This window comes from Lipotes vexillifer, unplaced genomic scaffold (genome assembly GCF_000442215.2).
Source record: "Lipotes vexillifer unplaced genomic scaffold, Lipotes_vexillifer_v1.1 scaffold1044, whole genome shotgun sequence".
Lineage (NCBI taxonomy): Eukaryota > Metazoa > Chordata > Mammalia > Artiodactyla > Lipotidae > Lipotes > Lipotes vexillifer.
In genome coordinates this window covers 3,373-11,735 of record NW_006779681.1, presented here as the reverse complement: position 1 = coordinate 11,735, position 8,363 = coordinate 3,373, and the positions used below count along the sequence as shown (strand labels likewise).

General features: G+C 40.1%; 1 pseudogene; it reads left to right on the top strand.

Annotated features, from left to right (window-relative positions):
* The first annotated feature begins 2,188 nt into the window (after nt 1–2,188).
* LOC103080021 (60S ribosomal protein L39 pseudogene) lies at nt 2,189–2,343 on the top strand (annotated as a pseudogene).
* Nucleotides 2,344–8,363: the final 6,020 nt, after the last annotated feature.

Here is an 8,363-nt window from a genome sequence, read left to right as displayed (position 1 = left end):
TTTTATCAAAAAAAAAGATTTCCCTACATCATCAATAATGGGACAAAACAACAATGCTTCCAGATGTCATGCACTGAGAAGGATACAACATCACATTTGTGATTCTTGCCAAAAATATTTAACCCAAATCTAATCAGGAGGGAACATCAGCAAATCCAAATTAAGGAACATTCTGCAAGATAAGTGACCCAAACTCTTCAAACACATCTACATCATGAAAGACAAAAAAAAAAAGAAGCAAAGAGGAACTTCCCTGGTACTCCAGTGATTAAGACTCTGCCTACCAATGCAAGGGACATGGGTTTGATCCCTGGTCTGGAAGATCCCACATGCTGCAGATCAACTAAGCCCGCGTGACGCAACTACTAAGCCAACGCGCCACAGCTACTGAAGCCCATGTGCTGCAACTACTGAAGCCCATGCACCTAGAGCCTGTGCTCTGCAAGAGACGCCCTTGCAATGAGAAGCCCACGCACCGCAATGAAGAGTAGCCCCTGCTCGCCGCAATTAGAGAAAGCCCACACACAGCAACGAAGACCCAGCACAGCCAAAAAAATAAACAAATAAATAAATGAAAGCAAAGAAACTCCTGCAGATTAAAAGATTAAAGAGGCATGACAGCTAAATGCAACATGGGATCCTTAATTGGATTTAGGATCAAAAAGAAAAATATATACAAAGGACATTATTGGGACAATTAGGGAAATTTTAATATAGACTGAATATTAGAGATCAGTACAATAACAATGTTAAATTTCCTGAGTGTGATATTGTGGTTGTGTAGAATGTTTTTGTTTGTAGGAAATTTATGGTGAAGTGTTTAGAGGTGAAATGCCATGATGTCTGCAGTAACTCTCAAATGTTTCAGCCAGGGGAAAAAATGAGAGAGAGTAGGTACAATTGGAGAATCTAGGTGAAGGATTTATGAGTGTTTATTATATCTTTCTTGGGACTTTTCCTGAGGGTTTGAAATTTTCAAAATACAAATTTGTGGATTAAAAACAAAATAAAAGCAAAATTTGGGGTTAAAAAGGAACTGTGCCCATAGGTGCAAACTACTGTGGATTTACAAATGTGCCCAGATGTGGGCTCAAGGAGGGCAGACACCTCACCTCTGGGTTTTCTAGCAGAGGTGAACAGAAAGGCCAGATTTATCAGCTGCTGCGGTGGAGTCAGCAGGTAGTGAGTCAGAAGCCAAAGATGGGGCGCTGAGATGGGCTGTGCCCTTGGAGCGATGGGCAAGGATGTAGAGTCAAGGAAAGAGGTACAAATGTATGATTTCCAGTCCTGATGCTTGGCTGGGCTTCCCTGCTCAAAAACATCTCTGCCACCCCTATTGCAGTGCCTAACAAGAGAGGCATTACCTTACTCTCCCAATAAACTCATATTAATTCATTAAACAAGTAGGTGCTGAGCATCTACTACTGGGGTATAAAAACGGACAGGACTGATGTGGTCCCTCTACCTCACAGCGCCCAGAGTCCAGTCTTGAGGACAGATGGGGAAATGGTGTGACAAGTGATTTGGAAAGGCCCCATAACTTGAGCTGGTGAGCTGGGCAGCAGAAAAGGCTCCCCAGGGGAAAGTAACCAGCAAGTTGGGGAGTAAGACAAGCTAACTGAGGGTTACAGGAGATGAGGGTGTTAAAAATGAAGAGAGGGGGCTTCCCTGGTGGTGCAGTGGTTGAGAGTCCGCCTGCCGTTGTGGGGGACGCGGGTTCGTGCCCCGGTCCGGGAAGATCCCACGTGCCGCGGAGCGGCTGGGCCCGTGAGCCATGGCTGCTGAGCCTGCGCGTATGGAGCCTGTGCTCCGCAACGGGAGAGGCCGCGGCGGTGAGAGGCCCGCGTACCGCAAAAAAAAAAAAAAAAAAAAGAGAGAGAGAGAGAGAGAAAGAGAAGTGGGAGGCATCAGTTTAAGTGTGCTTTCTTCAAGGGACCGAATTCAGACAGATTTCTTTGAATCCTAGCTCTTCACCATAAACACTGTGCAGCATTGAGCAAGTTACTGAACCTTTCTGGGCTCTGGTATCTCAGAATGAAAATAGAGAAAATAATGCCTCCTTGCAGTGTGAGGGTGAGAAAAATATGGTGCAAGGAGCACGTGGTACCTGGTAGATACACATAAATATTAATGTGGCACTCTCTTCTCTTCTCCACCACCTTATGTGAAGTTGAATTTGCTCCTCGCCATGTCTTCTAACGAGACTTTCAGGATCAAGTGATTCCTGGCCAAGAAACAAAAGCAGTATTGTCCCATTCCCCAACGTATTAGAATGAAAACTGATAATAGAACAGGTAAAATTCGGAGAGAAGACATTGGAGCAGAACCAAGCTGGGTCTATAAGCAGCCCCACACATGAGAAGGCAAACATATTTATGCTGTGTCAAAGTCACTTACATCTTACCATATCACCCTGAGAACATCACTATCTGAACAGCTGGATGTATTTTATTGGGAAAATGATTTTTCTCTTTTTGTCAGTGTTTCTGCACTAGTGCTTTGGCTAGGTAATAAATATGTAAGACCTTTTGTTGGAAGAAAAGAAATGTCAATGTGAACTTCAGTTTCACAATTTGAGGCCAGCTCTTGCAATACATATACACATGTATGTGAAAAACTCAGATAACCAGTGTCCAGAATATATGAAGAACTTTTTTTTAAACCATGATGAAATGCTATTTATTACATTTAAAACCTCTTACTAACTGTCTATAGGCACAAAGCACAAATTTCCATAACTTAAGTTACCAGTTGGTCATTTTATTTATTTATTTAACATCTTTATTGGAGTATAATTGCTTTACAATGTTGTGTTAATTTCTGCTGTGTAACAAAGTGAATCAGCTATATTAATACATATATCCCCATATTCCCTCCCTCTTGTGTCTCCCTCCCACCCTCCCTATCCCACCCTCTAGGTGGTCACAAAGCACCTAGCTGACCTCCCTGTGCTATGCGGCTGCTTCCTACTAGCTCTCTATTTTACATTTGGTAGGGTATATATGTCAGTGCTACTCTCTCACTTGGTCCCAGCTTACCCCTGCCTGCCATGTCCTCAAGTCCATTCTCTATATCTACGTCTTTATTCTTGCCCTGCCACTAGGTTCATCAGTACCATTTTTTTTATTTTTCAGATTCCATATATATGTGTTAGCACACAGTATTTGTTTTTTTCTTTTTGACTTACTTCACTCTGTATGACAGTCTCTAGGTCCATCCACCTCACTACAGATAACTCAATTTCATTTCTTTTTATGCCTGAGTAATATTCCATTGTATATATGTATCACATCTTCTTTATCCATTCATCTGTCGATGGACATTTAGGCAGCTTCCATGTCCTGGCTATGGTAAATAGTGCTGCAATGAACATTGTGGTGCATGTGTCTTTTTGAATTATGGTTTTCTCAGGGTATATGCCCAGCAGTGGGATTGCTGGTCATATGGTAGTTCTAATTTTAGTTTTTTAAGGAACTTCCATACTGTTCTTCATAATGGCTGTATCAATTTACATTCCCACCAACAGTGCAAGAGGGTTCCCATTTTCTCCACACCCTCTCCAGCATTTATTGTTTGTAGATTTTTGATGATGGCCATTCTGACTGGTGTGAGGTGATACCTCATTATAGTTTTGATTTGCATTTCTCTAATGATTAGTGATGTTGAGCATCCTTTCATGTATTTGTTGGCAATCTGTATATCTTCTTTGGAGAAATGTCTATTTAGATCTTCTGCCTATTTATGGATTGGGTTGTTTATTTATTTTTTAATTTTTATTTTATTTAAATAAATAAATTTATTTATTTATTTTTGGCTGCTTTGGGTCTTTGTTGCTGCACGCAGGCTTTCTCTAGTTATGGCGAGCAGGGGCTACTCTTCATTGAGGTCGCGGGCTTCTCATTGTGGTGGCTTCTCTTGTTGTGCAGCATGGGCTCTAGGTGCATGGGCTTCAGTAGTTGTGGCACGTGGACTCAGTGGTTGTGGCCCATGGTCTTAGTTGCTTAGTTGCTCCACGGCATGTGGGATCTTCCTGGAACAGGGCTAGAACCTGTGTCCCCTACATTGGCAGGTGGATTCTTAACCATTGGGCCATCAGGGAAGTCCCTGTTTGTTTATTTAATATTGAGCTGTATGAGCTGTTTATAATATTTTGGAGATTAATCTTTTCCATTCATTCATTTGCAAATATTTTCTCCCATTCTGAGTTGTATTTTCATTTTGTTTGTAGTTTCCTTTGCTTTGCAAAAGCTTTTAAGTTTCATTAGGTCCCATTTGTTTATTTTTATTCCCATTTCTCTAGGAGGTGGGTCAAAAAGAATCTTGCTGTGATTTATGTCAAAGAGTGTTCTTCCTATGTTTTCCTCTAAGAGTTTTATAGTGTCTGGCCTTACATTTAGGTCTTTAATGAATTTTGAGTTCATTTTTGTGTATGGTGTCAGGAAGTGTTCTAATTTCATTCTTTTACATGTAGCTGTCCAGTTTTCCCAGCACCACTTATTGAAGAGGCTGTTTTTTCTCCATTGTATATTCTTGCCTCCTTTATCTAAGGTAAGGTGACCATATGTGTGTGCATTTATCTCTGGGCTTTCTATCCTGTTCCATTGATCTATATTTCTGTTTTTGTGCCAGTATCATACTGTCTTGATTACTGTAGGCTTGTAGTATAGTCTGAAGTCAGGGAGTCTGATTCTTCCACCTCTGCTTTTGTTCTCAAGATTGCTTTGGCTATTCGGGGTATTTTGTGTTTCCATACAAATTGTGCAATTTTTCATTCTAGTTCTGTGAAAAATGCCATTGGTAGTTTGACAGGGATTGCATTGAATCTGTAGATTGCTTTGGGTAGTATAGTCATTTTCACAATGTTGATTCTTCCAGTCCAAGAATATGGTATATCTCTCCATCTGTTTGTATCATCTTTAATTTCTTTCATCATTGTCTTAGTTTTCTGCATACAGGTCATTTGTCTGCTTAGGTAGGTTTATTGCTAGGTATTTTATTCTTTTTGTTGCAGTGGTAAATGTGAGTGTTCTTTCAATTTCTCTTTCAGATTTTTCATCATTAGTGTGTAGGAATGCAAGAGATTTCTGTGCATTAATTTTGTATCCTGCTACTTTACCAAATTCATTGATTAGCTCTAGTAGTTTTCTGGTAGCATCCTTAGGATTCTCTATGTATAGTATCATGTCATCTGCATACAGTGACTGCTTTACCTCTTTTCTGATTTGGATTCCTTTTATTTCTTTTTCTTCTCTGATTGCTGTGGCTAAAACTTCCAAAACTATGTTGAATAATAGTAGTGAGAGTGGGCATTCTTGTCTTGTTCCTGATTTTAGAGGAAATGGTTTCAGTTTTTCACCATTGAGAACAATGTTGACTGTGGGTTTGTCATATATGGCCTTTATTATGTTGAGGTAAGTTCCCTCTGTGCCTACTTTCTGGAGAGTTTTTATCATAAATGGTGTTGAATTTTGTTGAAAGCTTTTTCTTCATCTATTGAGATGATCATACGTTTTTTTATCCTTCAATTTGTTAATATGGTGTATCACATTGATTGATTTGCATATATTGAAGAATCCTTGCATTCATGTAATAAACCCCACTTGATCATGGTGTATGATCCTTTTAATGTGCTGTTGGATTCTGTTTGCTAGTATTTTGTTGAGGATTTTTGCATCTATGTTCATCAGTGATATTGGCCTGTAGTTTTCTTTCTTTGTGACATCCTTGTCTGGTTTTGGTATCAAGGTGATGGTGGCCTCGTAGAATGAGTTTGGGAGTGTTCCTCCTTCTGCTATATTTTGAAAGAGTTTGAGAAGGATATGTGTTAACTCTTCTCTAAATGTTTGATAGAATTCCCCTGTGAAGCCATCTGGTCCTGGACTTTTGTTTGTTGGAAATTTTTTGTTTCTTTTTTTGTCTGTATTTTGCCTTCTTGCTGTTCGTGGGCTTTCTCTAGTTGCGGCAAGCGGAGGCTACTCTTCATTGCAGTGCATGGGCTTCTCATTGCGGTGACTTCACTTGTTGCATAGCACAGGCTGTAGGTGCACAGCCTTCAGCAGTTGTGGCTCATGGGCTCAATAGTTGTGGCTCGCAGGCTCTAGAGCACAGGCTCAGTAGTTGTGACACATGGGCTTAGTTGCTCCACGGCATATGGCACCCTCCCAGACCAGGGATCAAACCCGTGTCCCCTGCATTAGCAGGCAGGTTCTTAACCACTGCACTACCAGGGAAGTCCCTGTTGGAAGATTTTTTAATCACAGTTTCAATTTCACTGCTTGTGATTTGTCTGTTTATATTTTCTATTTCTTCCTGGCTCAGTCTTGGAAGGTTGTGCTTTTGTAAAAATTTTTCCATTTCTTCCAGATTGTCCACTTTATTGGCATATAGTTGCTTGTAGTAATCCCTCATGAGTCTTTGCATTTCTGCAGGGTCAGTTGTTACTTCTCCTTTTTTTTTTTTTTTTTGTGGTACATGGGCTTCTCACTGTTGTCGCCTCTCCCATTGTGGAGCACAGGCTCCAGACGCACAGGCTCAGCAGCCATAGCTCACGGGCCCAGCCGCTCTGCAGCATGTGGGATCTTCCCGGACCGGGGCATGAACCCGTGTCCCCTGCATCGGCAGGCGGACTCTCAACCACTGCGCCACTAGGGAAGCCCTACTTCTCCTTTTTCTTTTCTAATTCTGTTGAGTTGAGTCTTCTTTCTTTCTTTCTTGATGAGTCTGGCTAGTGGTTTATTGATTTTGTTTATCTTCTCAAAGAACCACCTTCTAGTGTTATTGATCTTTGCTATTGTTTCTTTCATTTCTTTTTTCATTTATTTCTCATCCGATCTTTATCATTTCTTTCCTTCTGCTAACTTTGGGGCTTTTCTTGTTCTTCTTTCTCTAATTGCTTTATGGGTAAAGTTAGGTTGTTTTTTTGAGATTTTTCTGGTTTTTTGAGGTAGGATTTTATTGCTGTAAACTTCCCTCTTAGAAGTGCTTTTTCTGCATCCCATAGGTTTTGGGTCCTCGTGTTTTCATTGTTATTTGTTTCTAGGTATTTTTAAATTTCTTCTTTGATTTCCTCAGTGATCTCTTGGTTATTTAGTAGTGTATTGTTGACCCTCCATGTGTTTGTGTTTTTTACAGTTTTTTTCCTGTAATTGATATCTAGTCTCATAGTGTTGTGGTTGGAAAAGATACTGTGATATGATTTCAATTTTCTTAAATTTACCAAGGCTTGATTTGTGACCCAAGATATGATCTGTCCTGGAGAATGTTCCATGAGCACTTGAGACAAATTGTATTTTGTTGTTTTGGTTGGAATGTCGTAGAAATATCAATTAAATCTATGTGGTCTATTGTGCCATTTAAAGCTTGTGTTTCCTTATTTATTTTCATTTTGGATGATCTGTCCATTCTTGAAAGTGGGGTGTTAAAGTCCCCTACTATTATTTTTTTAATTAAAAAAATTATTAGTTTATTTATTTATTTATTTTTGTCTGCATCAGGTCTCCGTTGCTGCATGCGGGCTTTCTCTAGTTGCCGCGAGTGGGAGCTACTCTTTGTTGAGGTGTATGGGTTTCTCATTGTGGCTTTTCTTTGTTGTGGAGCATGGGTTCTAGTTATGTGGGTTTCAGTAGTGTGGCATGTGGGCTCAGTAGTTGTGGCTCGCGGGCTCTAGAGCACAGGCTCAGTAGTTGTGGCACATGGGCTTAGTTGCTCCACGGTATGTGGGATCTTCCCAGACCAGGGCTCGAACCTGTGTCCCCTGCATTGGCAAGCTGATTCTTAACCACTGTGCCACCAGGGAAGTCACCTCCTACTATTATTGTGTTACTGTCAATTTCCCCTTTTATGGCTGCTAGCATTTGCCTTAGGTATTGAGGTTCTCCTATGTTGGGTGCATAAATATTTACAATTGTTATATCTTCTTCAAGATTAAGGGATCATTATGTAGCGTTCTTCTTTGTCTCTTGTAATGATCTTTATTTTAAAGTCTATTTTGTCTGATATGAGAATTGCTACTCCAGCTTTCTTTTGATTTCCATTTGCATGGAATATCTTTTTCCATCCCCTCACTTTCAGTCTGTAGTGGGTCTCTTGTAAACAGCATATATACAGGTCTTGTTTCTGTATCCATTCAGCCAGTCTATGTCTTTTGGTTGGAGCATTTATTCCATTTACATTTAAGGTAATTATTGATATGTATGTTCCTACTACCATTTTCTTAATTGTTTTGGGTTTGTTTTTGTAGGTCTTTTCCTTCTTTTGTGTTTCCTGCCTTGAGAAATTCCTTTAGCATTTGTTGTAAATCTGGTTTGGTGGTGATGAATTCTCTTAGCTTTTGCTTGTCTGTAAAGGTTTTAATTTCTCCGTCG